Source organism: Halichoerus grypus, chromosome 5 (genome assembly GCF_964656455.1).
Source record: "Halichoerus grypus chromosome 5, mHalGry1.hap1.1, whole genome shotgun sequence".
Lineage (NCBI taxonomy): Eukaryota > Metazoa > Chordata > Mammalia > Carnivora > Phocidae > Halichoerus > Halichoerus grypus.
The window spans coordinates 93,261,030-93,284,118 of NC_135716.1; the positions used below are offsets into that span (position 1 = coordinate 93,261,030).

At 45.5% G+C, this 23,089-nt stretch overlaps 1 long non-coding RNA gene across 1 annotated transcript in view; it reads left to right on the forward strand.

The window, feature by feature from the left end:
- Window positions 1-22,516, forward strand: part of LOC118533297 (uncharacterized) — a 53,961-nt gene extending 31,445 nt beyond the window's left edge. Inside the window, exon 3 of the long non-coding RNA XR_013447533.1 lies at window positions 22,333-22,516. This is a non-coding gene — a long non-coding RNA (uncharacterized LOC118533297). The remainder of the gene's footprint in view (window positions 1-22,332) is intronic.
- The last annotated feature ends 573 nt before the right edge of the window (window positions 22,517-23,089 follow it).

Consider the following 23,089-nt stretch of genomic DNA (forward strand, 5'->3'; position numbering starts at 1 on the left):
ATCATCCCCGCTGCTCCAGAAAAGCCAAATCCCTCTGCCCCCACCCTCACTGGAAGATCCAAACTCCCGGAACATGGTGACTGACCCATATTGCCCCCTTTGCCTTCCAGGTTTCTGTGGATGTCCTGGCTTGGTGGACCTAGGTCACATGTGGAACACTAGCTGCGAAGAATCTGCAAAATGTAGTTTTTAGCTTTTCAGCTTCTTTGGTTCAGGAAGGCACCTTACAAGGAGGTTGGAGTGGTTGCTGAATGGTATTGTTACTGCTAACGGCATTTTCTCAACTCTACTGCCCTCCATACACATGTGTGGTGGAAAATGGGTGTGAGGTCCTTATACTCCAAGTTGATATCATCCAAACCTACATCTACAAGGGATCTCAGGACTCACCTAGAGCAGAAGTTTTCAAACTCTGGTTTGCAGATCCTTGGGGTTCCTGGTGGGACATTAGGGACTGCTACAGTGATCAAGGAGGGAGGTGGGGGAGGGGCAGAGTAAGCAGGTGAGGCTTTATAACAGCCCAGCTATGTGTTTCAGATTCTGCATTTAAAAAAAGGGGGTGGGGGCACGCCTGGGTGGCTCAGTTGGTTAAGCATCCGACTCTTGATCTCAGCTCAGGTCTTGATCTCAGGGTGGTGAGTTCAAGCCCTACATTGGTCCCATGCTGGGCATGGAGCCTACTTAAAAAGACAAAACAAAAGATCCCAAGTCATTGGCTAATCTAACTTCTTTTTACTGATGAGAAAACAGGGATTCGGAGATGCAAATACCTTGTCCATGGTCACGGATACTAGCCAGTGCTAAAACTGAGACCCAAACAAGCACTTCTCCTTCCTCTGCTACGCCATGATATCTGAAGTGGTGTTATTCAAAATTGCTTAGCATGCAAGACTTTCTGGGTCTAGCACAGGTGGTGATAATGACCTGATTTCAGCTTAAATATCACTGCTCCGGAGAAGTCGGCCTGGATCCCCCAACCCTAGCCTGCTCCCTGTCATACGCATTCTTGAAGCCTATACTTCTCTCTTGTAGCATTCTGTACAATTATAATGGAGATTTTAATTGTTGTATTGCTTAATGTCTATCTCTTTTGTTAGAATTTAAGTTCCATGGAGAAAGGACTTTGTTGGTCTTGTCTATTGCTAAATCCCCAGAATATGGCAGCTTCCAAAAGATAATCCAAGCACCAAAAGAGGGTGGATGTTGGGAAGGCTAAGTCTAAGCCCTGCGTCCAGGCTTCCCTGGAGCAGTGTATTGGCATGAATGAGGACTACAAGGTGAGACCACCTGAGTTCAGCCCCACGTGGGCCTCTATCTGCTCATCTGTTAAATGGGCCTAATAATTACATTCTCCTGTACTGTGTGAGGGAAACAGGAGAGAACGACTAAAATTTGGACCTAAACTTGGACAGGAATTTCCCATGGCCAAACTATGGTAGAAAAATTGTAATTCTTGCCTTGGTATTTTGAAATCTATGGAAAGAATAGTCAGAATGTGAGGTCTGAAGCTGTTTCTGAGAGCCTTGAAACTGAGCTCCTTTGTTTTTATAGTGCCTTCATTTCTATATTCTGATTGAAAAAATAATAAATGTAAATTATAGAAAAAGTAAGAAATAAAGATAATTGCAAAGAAGGAAATAAAAAATCACCATCACGATTAAAATATTGTTATTAATATTTTGGTATACACTTATCCCAGGCATTTTTTGGGGGGGAGGGGGAGAGGGAGAGGAAGAGAGAGAATCTTCAGCAGGCTCCACGATCAGCATGGAGCCTGACATGGGGCTCGATCTCAGGACCCTGAGATCATGACCTGAGCCAAAATCAAGAGGCGGACGCTTAACCCACTGAGCCACCTGGGTGCCCCTATCCCAAGCTTTTTATTTTATTTTATTTTATTTTTTTTATTTTTTAAAAAGATTTTATTTATTTATTTGTTAGAGATACAGCGAGAGAGGGAACACAAGCAGGGGGAGTGGGAGAGGGAGAAGTAGGCCTCCCACTGAGCAGGGAGCCCGATGCAGGGCTCGATCCCAGGACCCTGGGATCATGACCTGAGCCGAAGGCAGACGCTTAACGACTGAGCCACCCGGGCGCCCCTATCCCAGGCTTTTTAATATTCAAATCTATATATCATAATTTCTACTGCTTGTAATCTGCATATTTTCACTATAAATATTTTATGAACATTTTCATATTTTAAATGTTCTTATATAAGATGATTTTTGCCATATGTTCTCTTTTTAATTTTGATTTGAGACCTTTTTTTCCTAATGTAAGCATTTAGAGCTATAAATTCCCTCTTAGTGCTGCTTTTGCTGCATCCCACAAATTCTGGTATTGTAATTTTGTATTGTATTTTAATTTTCATTCAGTTCTACATATTTTTACTTCTTTTTTTGAGACCTTTTAATTTTGTTAACTAGTCTTTTTTCATTATAACATTAATTTATTCATATGGTAAGACAACTCACACAGTATAAGAATGTTCAATAAAAAGAAAATCTTTCACCCCACATCCCAGTTCTTTTCACCAAGGTAACTATAAGGAACAGTAATTTTGTGTGCTTGACAGCAGTCTTCCACTTATGCACATTTCTGTTTGCTTGTGTATGTGGGTAACACAATGCGTCTCATGTTTTATCTTTTACTGGACAAATAGCACACAACACACACTTGTGTATGGTAGGCATGTGGTAGAACGCTTACAAAGACAGTCCCAATTATTCTACCCCTTCTCATACTTCCTCTTGCAACAGAACTTTGAAGATATTCCCCTCAAGAGAAGGAGAATATTTCCCTACCCCTTGAATTTGGGTTTGCTTTGGCCACTAGGTTGTGATGGAAGTTTTGGTATGTCAGTTCTCACTCCAAGCCTTGCTTGCCTCTACTTCTCTTGTGAAATTCTACCAATGCCATGTGAGCAAGCCCCGGCTAGCCTGTTGGAAGTCCACGCGGAGGTTAATTGTCCCCACCGTGTCAGTCCTAACCAGTCTACACTGGCTGACCACCAAACAGCCCTCCCAAGATCAGCAGAACTACCTACCCAACCCACATCTGACCACAGGGTCAACCAAAAGTTAGCCTAACAATAAAAAATGCTCATTGCTTGAAGCCACTGAGTTCTGGAACAGTTTTTTACATACCAATAGGTAACATGCAGAGATGCTTTCATATCAGTACATTAAATAAATTAACATGTACAAAACACTTAGAACTGGTTCAGAGTAAGCTTTTAAAAAGGTTAGCTATAATTATCACTATATACACTAATGCCTGCAAAGTATTCCATTGCATGGAATGAAGCAGCATTATTTATTCAGCTAGTCTTCATTTGCCAAACATTTATACAGTTCCCGTTTTTTTCTGCTCTCAGGAATGCTGCAATCAATCTAGTAGATATATTTTGCCTATATTAATGGAAAAAATTCTTAAAATTTTAATTGCTGTATCAAAGTACAGTTGACCCTTCAGCAACATGAGGATTGGGGCACTGACCCCTGGTATAGTCAAAAATCCATGTGTAACTTTTGACTCCACACGAACTTAACTACTAATAGCCTACGGTTGACAAGAAGCCTTACCGATAACATCAATGGTAGATTAACATATACTTTGGATGTTATATGGATTCTATACTGTATTCTTACAATAAAGTAAGCCAGAGAAAAGAAGATGTTATTAAGAAAATCATAAGGAAGAGAAAAGACATTTATAGTGCTGTGCTGTATTTATTGAAAAAAAATCCTCATAGAAGTGGACTTATGCAGTTCAAAGCTATGCTGTTCAAGGGTCAACTATATATGCACATTTTAAATGATGAGGGATAGTAAGACCCTGCCTTCCAAAGAAGTTACTCAATTTGTTTCCACTGACAGTGTATGGAATCACTGTTTCTCCTCACCGTACCCAGGTATCATTTTAATGACCGCGTAACAGTGTATCATACTATGTGTCATAATCTATTTAACCAGACTCAGTTGTTGAACATTTAGGTTGTTTCCTTCTTCCCCCTGTTATAAACAAGACTGTGGTGAACATTCCGGTAGATAAATCTTTTCACACATTCATGATTATTTCCTAAGGATAAATTCCTAGAAGTAGATTTCTGAGTCACAGGATTTACACATTTTAAAGGGTTTTGAATATATAATACCAAATTATTCCTCAGAAAAATTATACCAGATTACTCAAATGTAGCGTTTACAAAAAACTTCATTACAGAAAATTTCCAAAATATACAGAAGAATGGAGACTATGAGAGCGGCTCCCCCATATAGCTTTCACTCAGATTCAATAATGATCAATTTATGGCCCATCTGTTTCGTTTCCAGCTCCCCAGTTTGGCTCGATTATTTTGAATCAGATCCCAAGGGGGCATTTTCTGTGTACCTTCATTTAAGCAGTTGAGGATTCAGAAGACAAACGGAAAGTTCCCTTTTCAGAGGGGATGCTGGTGGGAATCTTGTGTGATCACAGCCCAGAGCCCCTGGTCTGAGGAGGGATCTATGGGAAGTTCGGATGTCTTGTGCTTTTTCCCTGTCCTGGTGGAGCCAATGGTCCCGCAGGAAAAGACCAATCCAGCCCACTCCTGAGCATTCCCAGGGTTTCCAGAGACTCGAGGTCCCAGCCATGTCACTCTTCATTTGAATTAATCGAGGTAGATAATGTAATCCATCCGTGGCTCGTGTAAGAGCAAATATTGTGATTTGTATTTATAGTGATTGCAGCTGAGTAAGAGGCCCTTCTTTGGCCTCTGCTGAAAATTTCCAGGCTGATTGAATTTTGTAATACTAGTTGGTCACATTGTATCAACAACAAGTCAGCACAATCTTGGGACAGAAATACCAGCGATTTCCTTTAATAAGAAAGTACAGGAACAGCCCAGTTTCTTCCCAGCTCTGGGCACACATTATGCAGGAGGGCATCAGGAAGCAGGTGGCACTATTGCTGAGGTGTTGCTCTGAGGGCAAGGAGAGAGGGAACTTGAAGAATCAGCCAATTGGCAGATAAAAGAGCAGGATGAGACCTTTCTTCTGGTCCAGAATAGTAAGTGGAAGGAAGAGGAATACTCAAAGTTGATTTCAAAATGTCAGATTCCGAGCACCCTCCGAGTTCACTGCAGGTATTCTTAAGATAGTGTGTGAGTTCCAGAGGTCACCTAGCCTTGCTTAAGTAATCCACATGACGACTCTGGGTCATCGGAGTGCAAAGGAAAGGCCACAGGCTTTGAGGCAAACAGGACTGGGTCTGAATCAAACTCTGCCGTCTACTGCTGAGCAACTTTTGGCAAGTCACTCATTCATTTGTTCATTCACTCGCTCAGCAAAAATGTTCCGAGCCCCTGCTGGGTCCCAGATGTTGTGCCTGGCACTACCTCGTGGTGAACAAGGCGTTGTTTTTGTCTTTCAGGAGTTTATGGCCCAGTGGGGGGCCATGCTATGCTGTGCTAAGGGTAAAAACAGAGTGACAGGGAGCACAGAGGAAAGGGGTCAGGGGCCTGCCTGCCTGGACAAAGTGGCATCTCAGCTGGAATCAGAGAACCAGTGGGAGTTGGCCCATGATGGGAGGGTGGGGTAAATAGGGGATCCACATTTGTGTGTAAGATTCCCTGGCTTCTGCCTTGGCCTCGGGTGGGTGATAGTGCCATTCACAGAGATAGGGACTGTCACCGGGGGTAGTATGGGGCAAGAAGGGGAATTTGTGCTGAGTTTGAGATGAAGAGTTCCGTGGGCACTCATGTAAATGCACAGGGGACTTGGAAGGATGACAGAGCTGATTCGGAGTTGTCAACACATGGAGGATTGTTGAAACCACACGAGCAGAGGTGATCTCCAGGAAGAGTACTTTGTCAGGGAAGAGAAAAAAATGTCCTCATCGGTGAGATGGCTAAGGTCCAAGATGCAAGGAATAAGCAAGCGCTCACATGTCATGTGCTTAGGAGGGTGCCTGGCACAAGGTAGGGTGACCGCCGATGGCAGGGTCCTCCCTTCATCTCCCTGGGGTGCGGTGATGTGTCCCACATCAGTGCCATTTTTTCACACTCTTGCCCATTCTCATTCTTCTTAACCACCTCTCTCTTTGATTTAATACCGGCTCTGAAAACCCAAGCCTGCCCTCCCTCGCTCCCTATGTTCCAGAAAATGAAAATGGGCCGCTTAAGACGCAAGCCCCGACCTCAATCCCACAGCATTCAGCCTTGTCCCAGCCACGCAGGATTTGAGTCAGAGACCAAGGCCGGGTGCTGCTGGGGATCTTAAAGCCATGGTTTGCTTCATGATACATAGGAGAGAAATCTGGTCAGGAAACTCCAGAAAATCATTCCTCGGCCATCTGTCTTCCCCTGACTGGCAGCCAGCGATCGCTCACCAAGTCGTGTTATGCAGCTCGGCAGCTCAGTTGGAAAGGAACCTGAGCCAAGGTGCCAGGGTGTGTACTGTGGCTTTGGTGATGGCAGCCGGCTGGCGGGCTACTCCCAGGGTTAGCGGGAACAGATTATCTGAGGACAGGAGACCTAGCTCCCGGAGTCTTCCCAGCTAGTTCATGATCGGAATGAACTTTCCATCCGATGGAATGTGGTTGGCCAAGCCCTGACTCCGGCTAAGGGCAGACTCCACTGGTGCTACCTTGTCAACTCAGCCCTGGTTTGAAAGGAAAGGTGAACTGAGAGGCTCCCCCATGCCCAGCTGCCCCAAGCCAGCGATCCTCAAAGCAGGAGTTAACTACTCTTCCTTGGAGTCTATTGAAAGGGAACAAACTCAAAGGAATGCCTGAATCAATGAACTGTGCTTTCAAGTGCGGGAAAGGAAAGAACAGACAGGTGGTGCTCTCCAGGAGAGGCAAAATGTTTGTATTTAGAAGAAAAAGTCCTTTCTGACTTCTTCCTTGCCACTCTGATCTCCCCATCATCCAGGCCACAAGGCTGCAGATTCCCTTCTTGGCAGAGCCCGTGCCTTGGATTTAGAACAACATGGAGAAGGCAGACATCCCTCCGTGTATCTAGCCAGACCATCTTTCATTATGTACAGCAAGGGGCAATTTTGGCTGAGTCAGGACCCAGCTATGGCAAGTCTTATTATCCATATCCATCTATTTGTATCCATTCATATGCCTGGGGTTGTATTTTTGTAGTTGGAGGAGAAAGAAAGCAGGGGTTTCACGAATCTGTGTTTCATCTGCCCCCTTGGCCTGGGTTTGATCACTAGAGGGATAAAGATCTGGAACGGATGGAATTATCTTCATGGAAGACTCTGCAAGATTCTGGGCGTAAGCGGGCATGTGTTAGGACCCAGGTGACAAAGTGTGGTCTGGGAGTGGGAAGAGGCCATTCTCTTCCCTCTGCATAGATCTCAGTGCCTGTGCTGAGGACTGGTGGCCTTGGGAGGCTTCTTCCAGTGGCTTACAGGGTGAGTGAAAGCTAGAAGAGATCACACCAGGCAGCCCTGAGCGGTTGCTGCAGTTGGAGGCCTGGCCTATCACCCACATGAGGTCCTCTCACGGGGGTTCCTAGAATTTACCAAGGGCCTCTGGAAAGAGGCTAGATTCTGCATGGGCAAGTGAAGGGCTTGCTCAGGATCATTGCACTTGGGGTATAGACAGAAATATGACCCTGTTTTATACTCATAGACTGGGAGGCTGTGGGTCACTTGGGAGAATTTGTGTAGGTAGAGTGTTAGTGTTACTTGCCACTTCTCTGGCTCCAGATGAACTTAGCAATAACTGACGAGGACCTTCTCTGGGAGATGTAGGGATTCTTAGCCAAGGAGAGGACCCAGAGCCCTGCTGTCTCTAGGGGAGGTCTAGGGATGTGGGGCGAGGGTAAGAGTGGAGAGGCTTGAAACTGGGAGTGGGGTCAGTCTGGAGCAGATGGAAAAGAGGAGGGAAGAAGACATGGTCTCAGGTGGTTACTTTGAGCAACAACTGTTGGCCTTGACAGAATCCTATTTTCTTTACAGCAGAGCTAATTGACATGGACAAATGTGTGAGCTTCCAAGGAGAAATCAGCAAAGCCAGAAATTCTACCTCTAGGAAGTGCTTCTTTTATTCCAGAATTTCAATCTTGGGAGAGTTAATACAAGTTCTAGCTTAGGGATCCAAACATTCTAAGAAGGAAAAAACCAACCAACCAAACAAAAGAAACAAGGCCTAAAGATCAACAACTCCACGGTACTCTGAGGCCCCTTTAATAGTAACTCCCTGCACGAGGTCCAGATGCCAGCTTGTATGAGCAGCTCTTGGCGTGCTGCTTACAAATGAAATTCCTTGGCCCCACCCGAGCCCACTGAATCGTGTTTCCTTGGGGAGAAGCTGGTAATCTATTTTTATGACAAGAACCCAGAAAATTGCTATGCACACTAAAATGTAAGAATACTTTGTCCAGGGGCCCCTGGCTGGCTCAGGCAGTAAAGCATGTGGATCTTGGTCTCAGGGTCGTGAGTTGGAGCCCCACGTTGGGTGTAGAGCTCACCCCTCCCCCCCCCCGCAGAATACTTTGTCCATACCTGCGCTGTTTAATACAGCAGCCTTGAACCACTTGTGACTATTTAAATTAATTAAAATTTAATAAAATGTAAAAATTCACTTTCTCAATCATGCTAGCCATCTTGCAAGTGCCCAGTAGTCCCATGTGGCTAGAGGCTACTGTATTGGACAGTGCAGAACATTTCCATCATCACAGAGAGTTCTATTGGGTGGACTTGGCTGTAAGGAACGTTGTAAATATGATTTAGAAGATTACAAATATTGTTATCCTAATACATGAAATTTAATAGTTTATTCTACAAAAATGCTGTTTGCTCCCAAAGAGTGAGCTTTGCATTGGTCGGCGTTGATCTATGAGGATATGGCTGTCCCTGGGGGTCACCTCTTTCCTGCCTTTTGGCTGGGCCATACAGAGCCTCTATAGGAATTAGGTGAACATAGCCAAATATACTGGCCTAATACACCTCTAGGTACATATGTGTCATAACCACCCCTCAGTGGGGCAATGGAGTCTTTGTGCAAAGCAGAAGTCTCCCATTGCTTTGAGCTGATGCAAACCTGGGCCAGTGCATTCAGCCCCCACTTGCCTCCTCTGCCAGACACCTTTGCATAGTGCACAACCTATACAACCTTATGCAGCGGCCCTGAGTGGGGAGCAGCTTTAGTTGGGGTTGTAGATTTCTGTGCCCCCAAAATACAAGACCTTAGTGTCCTATTTTATAAAGCACCTGTTAAGGCTGGGCCCCATGCTGGGCACTGGGGACCCAAGAGGTTGCTGTCCTCAAGTTGTTCACAGTTGAGCTGGGGAGGGGCACTAAAGAGAACATCCAATGCAGCGTGGGAAGGGCAGTGGTGGAGGGATGGCTTTTTTACAGGGAAGTCAACCATTCTGGAAAAGGCAGGGATGTCTTCCTGGATGCCTGAGATGATACAGAAAGAAGACCAGGTGCCAAGTGAACTGGGCAGGGAAAGGCAGTGTGGCAGAGGGACAATGGGACTGAAGGTAAGGAGAGAAGCAGCATGGTGTTTGGGGGCCACATGTCCAAGCTGGGGTTGCAGGAGCCGAGGGTCCAAGGCAAAGAATTGGAGATGAGCAAGAGTCAGGCAGAAGCTGGGGCTGGAGCCGCACAGCTGGGGCTTCGTCCTGCTTCGAATGGGGAGTTGTGGGTGGGCTTTCAGCGGCTCCGATTGTCACTTTAAATAGATTGTTTTGAAAAATATATCAGAAGTAATAATATATTTGTAGGTTGCATTTTCTCTAATTGCATTTGATCCTTACAACACTCCCTAGAGAAGCAAGTTAGGCATTATTTACCATTTTACAGAAGTGGATCATTTTACAAAGAGGTGGCATCATTTGCCCATGGGTCACATGACCCCCATCAAGCATTTGAAAAAAAATTAAAAATTATTGTATCATTAATATTTCCTAATTATAAAAGCAGTATATGGTCACGAGAAGAACTGGGAAACTATATAAAACTATAAAGAAAATAAAATTCACCCATAGATCCACATTCACTATTACCATTTTATTGCATTAAATTTCTGTCACAAATGCACACATAATACTATTAATACCACAAATATAAATTTTATATCTATCTATAATATGTGTAGATATTACACATCCTATATATGTTACATATACTCTTTTCATGTACTAGGATTTTGTATCCTGCTTTTTTCACTTTACAGTTTATCATAAGCAAAATTTTACATGTTTTTAATTAGTTTTAGAAGATTTTCAATGGCCACATGTATTGATAGTTTCTTTAATTTCTCGCTCTTGGAGATTTTTAGATTGCTTCTGTTTTTTTTTTTGCTCAATAAATATTCTTTAAGGAACATTACTATTACCTTTGGATAAGTTTCTTAAAAATTACTGTGTCAGGGCGTCTGGGTGGCTCAGTAGGTTAAGCATTTGCCTTCGGCTCAGGTCATGATCCCGGGGTCCTGGGGTCGAGGGCCGCATCGGGCTCCCTGCTCGGCGGGAAGCCTGCTTCTCCCTCTCCCGCTCCCCCTGCTTGTGTTCCGTCTCTCTCTGACAAATAAATAAAATTACTGGGTCAAAAGTATGACCCCTTTTAAAGCACTTGATACATGTTGCCAAACCACCCTTCAGAAAGGCTGTGCCAGGTTGCTGTCCTGTTGCTGGGCGTGACAGTGTCCTCCTCCCCGAAGTGTCCCCCCGTGCTGCAGCCTCTCCGACGTAACTCAGCTCGTGCAGGCACCTGTACTGTCGTGGCCGAGATGCTCCAGAAGAAGAGGACGAGGGACACAAGCGCAGGGGGACACGTGTACCTGTGGGTCTGCTGTCTGGGGGCAGGGCAGCCAAGCAGCTTGCAGACCGGGAAGCGGGGATGGAAAGGTGATCATCAGAGCGCCCCAACCTGGTCAGGACTTTAACAGGTCACACGTGACACGTGGCAAGACACGTCGCCTTTCCTTTCAGGCATTCAGTGACAAGTTAGACTTTCTGCTCAACATTCTTCCCAAAGCCAGTGTTCCTTAGCTCTTGGCGCTTCATGAGGGGAGTTTTAAAGCTTTGGATAAACATAGGAAACAGAAATTTGTGTTCAGAGATGGAGAAAAGCTCTTTTAACCAAAAAATCCTGTGATATGAAATCCATCCATCTGATCCTAAATCCCATTTAAAGTGATTTTAACAGGCTTGAGGGTGTGTTCGATCACAGCCTCTTACTTTGTAGTAAGGAATCTTACTTTGAATGAAGGAAAAAGTGTTGTTTCCAAGGGAAGGAAAAAAACTCGTACTCCGATGTGGAGAAGACACTTTCCCCAAGCGTGCTGCGGGTGGGGTCTGATTCCGTACACCCCAAAGCAAATGGACCGTGGGCCAATAAAATGCTGGTTGGGTGGCTCCCTCTTGCAGCGTGAGTTCACTGGTGGAAACTCAAACCAGAGAGAGAATAAGTGTCCCTCCAGAGCTGCCAGGAGCACTAGCGGGGGGAGCAAGTCTTAGAGAAGTCCTGAGACCCTTAGAGTTGCAAGGAGCTGAGAGGTGGCCCCACTAGAAGGTGGGAGGGTGACTGTAGGCACAACGTGGGCCACCTCAGGGATGTCAGAGGGCAGAAAAGAAGTAGTTGGATCTCAACGGGCCTGCAGAGTCAGGAGCCCGGGCCTCTTCTCTGTCTCCCACTGGCCACTTCATTTTGTTTGCTCTCCCTCTTCATTTCTTTCCACCCATCTCTGTTTAATCATCCACCATGGGGCCACAAAACCACCATCTTTTCCCCTAACTCAGTGTGAGCTTTCAGTTCCAGGACTCTCCATCAAACTGACAACTCTCTCCGCATCTCTCAAATCGAATTCCTAAAGAGGGATGTCCTGGCCCCACCTCTGGGTCTCAGCCTCTAGGTCAAGTGACCACCGCTGGTCCCTGAGTCACAGACGGTCATTAAGGGGACAGATGGATCATGAAGCATAGAGGGCTGCAGGCTGTGCATAGAGTATTTGAAGTGTAAAAAGAAGTTCAGTTTTCCTCTTTTAAGACAGCCTCACAGTGCCCATGAGACCAAACCAGGGGTATGATCAGAAAGGAAGAGACAGGGGGCAGGGCTCATCTGGGCTCAGAGGGAAGGTGCACAGGAGCTGAAAGAGCTTTGGGCTTGGGGTCAGAGCACTTGGGTTCAAATCCTGACTGGTCTGCCTGGGAGCGGGGGTCTGGACCAGGGATTTCACATTTTGCAGTCCCAGCTCCTCATCTGGGAAAGGCAGATCCTGCTGCCCTAGCACAGAATAAAATTATACCGTGTACATGAAAGTGAATTTTAAATTGCAAATCATAACCTTTTTAGAGTAGAAGTCAGTGGCTCTTAGTGGCTGTGATCTTTCTGGGCTCTCCAGAGAAGCAGAGTAAGACAGGTATGACTTGTTTGAGATCAAAGGAGTTTTCAAAATTCACAGCCACATGACCCTTTTACTCTCTTAAAAATTACTGAAGACCCCAAAGAGTTATTTGTGTGGAGGGTCATGGTTATTGACTATGTTCAAAGTTAAAACTAAGGATTAAAAAAAAGCACTCAGTAATTCATTGTAAGAAAATGACAAGCCACTGAATGTTAACATAGATCCATATTATTATTATTTTTTTTATCATTTTAAAGATTTTATTTATTTATTTGACAGAGAGAGACACAGCAAGAGAGGGAACACAAGCAGGGGGAGTGGGAGAGGGAGAAGCAGGCTTCCCACCGAGCCGGGAGGCTCAATCCCAGGACCCTGGGATCATGACCTGAGCCGAAGGCAGACGCTCAAGGACTGAGCCACCCAGGCGCCCCCCATATTATTATTTTAAAATCGTGATATTTTCTAAAACAAAAAAATATCAAGTGAGAAGACTAGCATTGTTTTTACATTTTTGCAACTCTCTTTCATGTCTGGCTTATCACATTCAATCTGTTGGAATATGTGGTTTTGAAGTATATGAAGAAAATCTGGCCTCCATACATGTATAATTGGAAATGAGAGAAATCTTTGAATAGCCTTTTCAGGTGATTACGGATGCTTTTTGATATCATACTCAACAAGCAGTAGTTACTTAAGGCGAAGTTGCAGTGTGGAATCTGAAATCATATCAATGAATTTTTCATTCTTTGTTCCATTACAATCCAGTGGTCTCTCCCGCACTCTGGAAGGATCTTTTACCAGTGCGTGATTTTGTAACATCATGCATCGGTCATTTGGAAAATATCGGTTCAATGAGTCATGCAGATCTTCTAAATGTTGACACATTTCCTTATAGGGTATCAAAAAATTCCATTCACTAATTTTACCACCAGTGTCATCAGACAAGTCTTAGGATATTGGGAAGCTGTCAAGCTTACAGTGGTGGATGTGAAGTTCTCCAAAAATCTTAAATTTTTGTTTAAAAGCTTAAATTCTACCGTTGGCAACAAATACTGTCAGTCGATTTCTCTGATGTGACAGGCTCACTTTGTTTACTTTAGAAAATTTCTGCCAGATCTCCAAGTTGAAATAACCACATTTTGTCTGTCAGTGATTCTTTTAAGCAAAGATCGTATTCCAGTCTATAAAAAAGGCTAGGTCAGCTCACAGCTCAGACCCATCCCACAGTGCTTTTTGTCAACCATCGTGCTTCAGCTTCCAGCAGAACTGCTTTATGCGTCCTTTTCCATTTGTCACACAGAGTATTAAAATACATGTACGCAAGGGTCCAGAGTAATAAAATTAATCATTTTTACCGCTTCATCGAGAACATTCTTTTTTTTTTAAATTTTATTATGTTATGTTAATCACCATACATCACATCATTAGTTTTTGATGTAGTGTTCCATGATTCATTGTTTGCATATAATACCCAGTGCTCCATGCAGAACGTGCTGTCTTTAATACCCATCACCAGGCTAACCCATCCCCCCACCCCCCTCCCCTCTAGAACATCGAGAACATTCTTAAGTGAGAAGGACCACTGTTTTCCTGCGAGTGTGTGCTGATCTCATCAACACAGTGACACAGGTAAACGACATCTATCTCAGTATTTTTTTTAAAAAGATTTTATTTATTTATTTGAGAGAGGGAGAGAGAGACAGAGCATGAGCGGAGGGAGGGGCAGAGGGAGAGGGAGAAGCAGACTCACTGCTAAGCAGGGAGCCGGATGCGGGACTCGATCCCAGGACCCCTGAGATCATGACCTGAGCCGAACGCAGACGCTTAACTGACTGAGCCACCCAGGCGCGCCTCTATCTCAGCATTGTTGTGGAAATAGTTTTGACTTCAAGGACCTCCCGAAATCGCAGGGACCCTCAGGTGTTCATCACTTTAAGAGCCACTGTTCTAAGACTTTTGGGTTGAAAGAAAGGACAAATTTCTTTATTTTCTGAGTGCAATTAACTCTGGCTTGAGGAAGTCCACTGTGCTTTCTTCTGGGACTCTTTCCTCCTCTCCTGGGTCGGGCACAGAAAACAGACAAGGGCCTTTGTCTCTCCTGTTTGCTGCTGACCTGCTCCTCTCCCAGGCCTTCCCAGTCCGTGCGGAGGTGGGTGGCTCCGTTGGCAAGCCCACCACCCAGTGCCCTGCTCAGCAGTGGGATCTTGCCCAGACTCTCCTGGCCCTGGCACTGGGCCTCTGTCCTCGCAGACCCTCGTGCCAAGGTTCTGCCTCCTCAAGGTGCATTGGCTCCTTGTCCTGATCACTCTACACCTTGCAACTCTCCTTCTCTTTAGAAGATCCTGTCTCCAACCACTCCCTGGATCAGGCCTCCCCCTTTTCAATCCTTAAAGTCTGAAGCCTTCAAAATCCTCCTCTTCTCCCGTGTTCTGGTATAATTCACTCAATGGACGAAAACCGAAAGGCTACGGCCCCTAGACTCTACGTGAGTTTGACTACAATTTTTTTTTTTTAATCTGGATTAGTCACCCGTATTTAAAAATCAAGATATTCACAGACAACTGGATATCTGTCTTCTCTTGAAGCATCAGAGGGTCTGGCAATCCTAGGCCTGCATTGTCACATGGTGGCAGTTGGCTGAAGGCGAGGAAAATGGATCCGCCATGTTGTCGAAGAGCTACCATTTCCTGTTAACCCCACAGCAGCCTTCTCTGCTCATTCACTTACTTGCCTGACTTCATTAAGATTTGAGTTTGTCATCTCTGTCCAGCCCTTTGAGGAACAAAGCCTTTTTCAAGGTTTATCTCTTCCTACCTGGCAGACCATACACAAATTAGTTTTTCAATCACCCTATTATGGCCAAGAAGACAGAGATAAGCCTGCCCGACAAAATTTTATGAAGGGATTACTCTGCTGCATTAAGCCCAGTTTAAGAGTGGAGCTGCTCCCCAGCCCTGCTGCTGGTGTTCCCGTGCGGGCCTATGTCTGTGCAGATGCTGTTGGAACCGGGTCTCACTCATTGACTCCATGCACAACAAGAAGGCACCCGGACCTCCACGACCATCATTTTCACCTCCCCTGAATGACCTAGGCAAAACAAGAGGGGCACTAACTCACGTCACAGGGGCTGTAGGCGAGAGGCACTCGGACGAGGAAACTGAAGACCAACAAAGCCTAAACCGGCTTCAACTAGCAGTTTCTTTCACCTTCATGCCATCCTTACCAGCCTCTTGCTGCTACCCTGGGAAAGAAAAGACATTGAGTAAGAGGGACCCGTGGAAACTCTGGTGCTGACTTTTAAAACAGTGCGTATTTAGGTGATTCAGGGTGGTGTGCCTATCAGGTGAGGGGGAAGGGGGAGGGGAGCATGCAGGGCATGCAGGTGGAATTTTTCATTTCTTGATTCCTTCTTTTTTTAAACTTGAGTTATTTATTTATTTTATTTGAGAGAGAGAGAGCGGGAAAGCGAGCATGAACCGGGGGAAGGGCAGAGGGAGAGGGAGAGAATCTCAAACAGACTCTGCCGTGAGCACAGCCCCTGACAGGGGCTTGATCGATCTCACAACCCTGAGATCATGACCTGATTCGAAATCAGGGGTTGGACGCTTAACTGACTGAGCCACCCAGGTGCCCCTCCTGGTTCCTTCTTAAGAATATATTGATAACCAGGGAGTGAACTCTCCAAGTCACGCATAGTGTCGTTACTGCAATATCGCAAACCAATAGGAATGAAATATTTGAAACTCCAACAACAACAAGGTGGAACTTCTCCAACTGAAGTTTGTAGAGGACTCAGAGTACTGTCTACTCGAGGGCTGTTGGACCCCCTTCACACAGTCCATGCTGTTCTATGGAGCACTATTGGACAGCCACAGATCCAGCTCATGCAAGGCTCATAAGAGAAAACACAAGGAGTCCTTGACTGAGTCCAGCCAAAGATAAGGGTGGTAGGTAGCTCACAATGCTGAGGAAGACCACATCTTGATGAGCGTAGAACATGGGTTGGAAAGAATCATTGACCTACCAACTGGGTGCCCAGGGTAGGTCACCCCAACCCTGGCTGAGCATGTCCTATTTGAAGCCTCCTCAACACCAATTATCACTCCCAGTGTAAGTTGTTGGGATTATTCAGGTGAGGCTGGGGGAGCCATTTTGGCCAATTCCTCTCTGGGTGGAAACAGGGCCTGTTTGTGTTCTATGTTCATTGTCTTGGTGAAACCACAGGGTGTCTGTGGCCATGGGCTCCTGCCACAATCTGTGACTGGGCCGGGGCCAGAGCTCAGACCTGACTGAGGCCATGAGAGGAGACAGCTTAGGGAAACTGGAGGTGGGGGGACGCGGGGAGTACTTCAAACTCAGCATCACTGTTGCTTTTCTCTCTTCTTTTGTATAAAAAGATCAATCTCATGTCTAATTCATTTGAAAACTCTCCACTTCTCTGTGTGTGTTTTTGGTAAAAATAGAAGTCTCTGAGGATTGCAGGCTCCCGCTGAATTTTATGAGCAACTTTCAAAGCTTGCTAACCAGGTTCCTCTAATCTTCCCTTGAGTGAATTAAGCACCAGTGGGAGGCTTGCTTTCCGGGTGACTGGTTTGAGTAAAAGACTTCTAGGGTTGGGGGTAGAAGACTTTTACGGTCATTTAATCAATTTGCAGAACATGGAAAATACAACAGAGTGGACAGGTTGACAGGAAGTTGGCCTCATCACCTCTGCTCCCATCCTATTCCTCCCTTCCCTCCCACCCTCCCTCTTTCCTCCCTCCTGCTTCCCTCCCTCTTCTTCCCTCCCTCCTCCCTCCTCCCATCCTTCCTCCTACCCTCTCTCCCTCCCTTTCTCCACCCTCCCACCTTCCTACCATCCTCCCTCCCTCCTGGACAGAGATGACAAACTCAAAAGAGGAAGGTAGGAGGGAGGGTGCCCCCTCCCTAATCCCAGCCATCACCATTTTGGCAGGAGACTCCCAGCTCCCCTCCCTGCTTGCAGCTTTGCCCTTGTCCAAGCCAGGGACAAATGCGATCCGATTTCCTCCTGGCTTTAAACCTTTAGTGCTTCTCTGGTTCAAAAACTTCTTTAATGTTAGAAGTCAGGATACACATTAACTTTGAGGAGAAGGCAGGCTTCTGGAGGGCTGGCAATGTTTGCTTTCTTACCCCATGTGGTAGTTACATGATAGTCACATTGTGATAATTTACTGAGCTGTGCCATGATGATGTGTGCACTTTTCCGTACACGAGTTATGCTACCATAGATTTTTTTAAAAATTATATCAGTGCTTAATATCACCCTCCTGTGCTTTCCAAGGTGGGGGTGAATGACTTTAAACCCTGGGGAAGGGGGCTATAGGGATTGCTGAAGGGGGTCATTGAAACTTATGGCAGCTTTGAAGCTGGAGTAATAATAACAATAATGAGCTAATTTCAATGAGCACTGGTGTGACAGACTTGTAGACTGTCTGATGAATGGTGCTATGGAACCACAGTGCTATGGGATAACGATGATTCAAAGAAGCCTCTAGAATCCTTTATGACAAGTTATGGTTTGGGGCCGAGCAGGGAGAATTAATCCTGGCCCAGTTCCCATCTAAGAAAGGATTTGGTTTGGATGCAGGGTGATTAGGCACTGGCTTGGCGTAGCTCTTAACAGGAGTGTGAGGTTGTTCCATAGGAAAGCTCTCCTGAAATTTGTGATTAGGGCTCCAAGGGGACAGAAACCATAGGACCTGGGAGAGATGCCAGGAGCTCCTCAGAGGCAGGCTGCAAAACAATCCTTGGGAAGTGACTCTAACAGGTGGGCCCCTAAAGGGTCCCTGGAGGAAGCCTAGGGGTGCTGAGTCCCTCCTGATGGTCCCATGGAGGAGCAGAGGGAAGGGGACAGCTGTAGGTCTCAGAGTAAAGAAAAATTTATGTGCGGTGAGTGATGGGGAACAGGCAGAGAGGCATCCTTGTCTCTCAACCTAGTCACCAAACTTGCTGAGCTTTTGCAATAGTTGGACTTCTTATTCACTGCATTTTTTTTTTTAAATCACTCTTCATAGCCTGGGTCTATCTTCACTTAGCACTTTGCATATGACATTGACATTTACCTTCTCATGCCTTGGCTTCCTTGTTGGCCGTGATGGCAGCACTAGCCCTTTCTAACATTGTACCCATCTCCAGCACAGCATCTGACATCTTGCAGGTGCTCAGTGAACATCTGTAGAACAACTGGGGGTGTGCAGGTCTTCAGAGGGAGAGCTTGCTTCCACCCCACAACCTCCCTGAGGAGTGGGACTTACTAGCTCCTGGAAAACGGAGGTTCAGAGAAGTTCATGCAAAGCATATGGCTTATAAGTGGTGAAACTGTGATTCAAACCTTGGTCTGTTTGTGTTACCAAAGCCCTTGCCCTGAATGTCTATGCAATGCTGAGCCCCATCTACTGTATCCTAGTAGTCCCCCTTCAGCAATCCTATGGGTTGCTGACTTTTTATTCAGGGTAACTTAACCCTCCCATCAATGGATCCCAAATGGCCCAAAGATCAGGTTCCCTAGCCAAATGTACAAGTCCTCCTGAGAGGTGGCCCCTGCCTCCACCTCTGGTTCCATCTTGAGCCACATGGTGTCCTGCCCTTCAGGCATTAATCAGATTGAAATACCCATAGTTGCATGCATCTATCATGTTCTTTCGATGGGTTTCTCTTTCTAGAATAATACTTCCCCATCTCTACTGGGCTGGGTGAGTATAAATACATAGAGATAGATATTAAGATGCTCTAGATTGCAGGCAGTGCACACCCCATCCCTGAACAGTATAAGCAACAAGAGGATTTATCATCTCACGTAGTAAGAGATCCCGAGGGAGGGGAGGCTGCCGGTGCAGTGTCAGGGCTCCAACTCTTCTTCTCTGTCCCTCTCTCAGCTCTGCCCCCTCTTTGCATTGGCTTCATCCTCAGGCTGGTGGCAAGATGGCTGGGGTGGTTCGAGGTCTCACATCTAGACACATCAATGTCCTGCACAAGAGAAGATGGACAGTGTCTTCCTGTGTCTGCCTTCCCGAGTCCCGGGCACATCCCCTGCATGGCTTGCTGGCCTGGCCTGATCACAGACTTACCCTGAGTCAAGGGGAACAGTGTTACTGAGATTAAAACCCATCAGGATATGCTCCTGGAGCTGGGGATTGATTGGATTATGCTGGGGAGAGGTGGAAACCCAAAAGAATGGACTGTCTGCAGGGAAGGTTTTGGGATTGAAGCGGTAAAAAGGTATCTAGCCTAACTTTTCTAAGGAAGGCTCCTCCGGCTAGCATCTTGGCCTCCTCACACAGCCAATTGTCTCTTCACCAGCCCTTTCCCCATTGCCAATGTCCTCTGCCTGGCCCCTTGCCCTTTGGCACAGTGGCCCTCGCTGTTGGCCTGGCCTTCTGGCCCCACCTGGCCACTTTTATCTGCTGTGCTTCCCCCACGCCTTGCTAACTCACTGGCCTGGGCGTACTGCCGACCCACAACCCTGTGCCTTCTTCCTGGCCAGTGCGTGCATCTCTTCTAGGAGGCCCGCCCGGATTCAGCCCACCCACCCTTGCTACTCCCCTCCCGAGACCCTCTAGCCTTGGGGATTCTCTCCATGGATTTGCCTGCTGATGCTTTGCTTGAAAATCTTCTAAGTTCCAAAGTCACTTCACATGCATTTCACGGGCATGTTTTTCTCCCGAACAAGAGTGTTTGTTCCTTGATGAGAATAATGTCTTCTAATTCTTTGGCAACTCCAGGAATAATGAGCTTCACTCATCATACATGTGCGGGCGCGCGCACACACGCAAACTCATCTCTTCTGACTTCCACAGCCACACTGGGAAGGGAGGCCCCCAGTCAATGCTGCTAACTAACTAGCCAGGGTGTCCTCAGCCTTGCCTCTTGCCCTTGCCCCTTTGTTTGCAGGGATGGCAGCTGCCTCTGCACATAAGGAAGGTTGCAGAAAAGCACAGCTCCAGCAGCGAGGGCCAGAAAATCCTAGGAACAATCGATTCTTTCGGCTAGAGTGTTATGTCTCTGGGGATAATTTCAGCTCTATGGTGAACAAGCTGCCCGTGAGTGCTAGGGACTAATTGCAGGAAACTGGAGCCCAGGGAGTACGTACCGTGTGCCTCGTGTCTGTTCCCCACCTTAGGTGCTTGTCCCTTTCAGCCATTTGTCAGCGCTGCTTCCTCTGCCAGTCTTTCTCTGTGTCTGTCTGGAAGGTTCCATCTACCCTGTTAAGCTCAAATAGCACCCCGTGGTGAAGTCCCCAGAAAAAGTGTCTTCTCTTTTCTTCTGTTGTCATCACACTTTGTTGGCCCAGCTCAGCATAAGAGTGCATTGCTCACCTGTTTGCCTCTGCAGCTGGGTGGGCTCCTTAAGGCCAGGACCCAGTTTTCTTTTTCTGGATCTTTGGGTCCTCTGAGGACAGACAGATCCATGCCTGTCAGGTAATAATAAATACATTCCTGTTGAATTAAATTAAATTAATTGTTGCTGAGGGCAGCAGAAGGCAAGATTCAGAAAGAGTGAACACAGGACTTAAATACAGTGACTCATAAATAAATATGTATTTCTCTCCTTTATTATGGCTCATGGATAGACAAAGAAGGGGAGAAAGGAAAGGAAATAGGAGAGGCGAGGATTGATAAGGTCTTTCCCTCTCTAGCTGAGCTTCTTTTTTTTAAAATTTAATTTAATTTTATTATGTCATGTTAGTCACCATACAGTACATCATTAGTTTTTGATGTGGTGATCCACGATCCATTGTTTTCGTATAACACCCAGTGCTGCATGTAGTAAGTGCCCTCCTTAATACCCATCACCGGGCTAACCCATCCCCCCATCCCCCTCCACTCTAAAACCCTCAGTTTGTTTCTCAGAGTCCATGGTTTGTCTCCCCCTCCTATTCCTCCCCTTCATTTTTCCCTTCCTTCTCCTAATGTTCTCCATGCTATTCCTTATGTTCCACAAATAAGTGAAACCATATGATAATTGACTTTCTCTGCTTGACTTATTTCACCTAGCACAATCTCCTCCAGTCCCATCCATGGTGATGTAAAAGTTGGGTATTCATCCTTTCTGATGGCTGAGTAATATTCCATTGTATATTTGGACCACATCTTCTTTATCCATTCATCTGTTGAAGGGCATCTCAGCTCTTTCCACAGTTTGGCTATTGCAGACATTGCTTCTAGCTGAGCTTCTTAAGAGCAAGAATGATGTTATATCCCACGGTCTAGCCCAGTGCCTAGAATATGGGAAATGATCCATAAACACTTGTTGAGTGAAAAAATGGAATGTGGGTTGGGTTGTGCTTTGGGGTTGGATTCTGAGCACTGGCTGGGGTAAGGTATGAGGACCCTGGAATCTAAGGTGGGATAAGGAAGCCCTCATGAGGAAATAATCAACTTGGCCTAGGTTGCCAAGGGCCTATCTGTGCCTCTGACCTGTGGTTGATCAACTAGCCTCTCTCTCTTCAACCTCCTCTGCTCCCCACTCTCTACCTTCAGCTCCAGCACCTGCAAGGTCACATTTAAGACTCTAAACTGGGGCCTCAGGTCAAGGGAATGAGACCAAACCTGTCCCTCATGTGTGCCAGACCCCCCAGCAGAAGGGTAGGTAGAGGTCCAGGGGCCATATGTCTAAATATTTTAAAGTTATAAACCAAGTGAATAAACTGTTCAATAGAATATATTCTAGCCTCCTATGTTGACAAATGCATCTTCAGAAAGACAAAATAGAAAGTGTATAAAGCTACAGTTCTTATATAGCTGAAATTTAGCCAAATATCAAAGATGACTGACTGAAATTATTGTTAAAATCTAGGCATTCTGTTGAAGAGCCAGTGATATTGGGGTGAATAATAAAGGCACCCATAACTCATAAATGACTATACATTTATTCCATAATTTTAGTTTTCATGTTTTTGTTTCAGCAAAATCACGGATTATGTTTTTGTTTTTTTAAAGATTTTATTTATTTATTCATAAGAGACAGAGAGAGAGAGAGAGGCAGGCTCCCCGCTGAGCAGGGAGCCTGATGCGGGACTCGATCCCAGGACCCTGGGATCATGACCTGAGCCGAAGGCAGACGCTTAACCATCTGAGCCACCCAGGCACCCACGGTTTATGTTTTTATACAATCAAGATATTCACATCATGTGTTCTATTGATGGTAATGATCTGGATTAAAAAAACAAAATGTGACCATACTCAAAGTGTTCAAAGTCTCAGCATATTTTATCGTAAAGTGTAGATCAAACTAAATGTTAACTATTTGAACGTAAAACTTTCATACATATTTCAGAAAAGTAATATTTCTTTTATTATATTAAAATTAAGGGTAAAATACAAATTTAATGCATATAAAAATGGTTAATTAAAGTTATTTAAATCAAGCTAACTAGAACTATTCCTACAATTCTAGTATGTAATAGCGATGCAGTTGCCAATATAAAAAAATAGTATCATTCTTTATGCACGTTGTGCATAGACCAGTGGTTCTCACCTGGGGGTAATTTTATCCCCCAGAAGCATTTGGTGATGTCTGGAGACGTCTGTGGTTGATACAATTTGCTACTGGTATCTAGCCAGTAGAGGCCCAGGATGCTGCTAAATATTCTACAATGCATACAGTGTGAGAAAGAATTAACCAGTCTAAGATGTCAACAGTGCTGAGGTTAAGAAACCCTGGTTACACACGCGTGTGCGAGTGCGCACACACTCACACACACAAGAGTCATATGAAC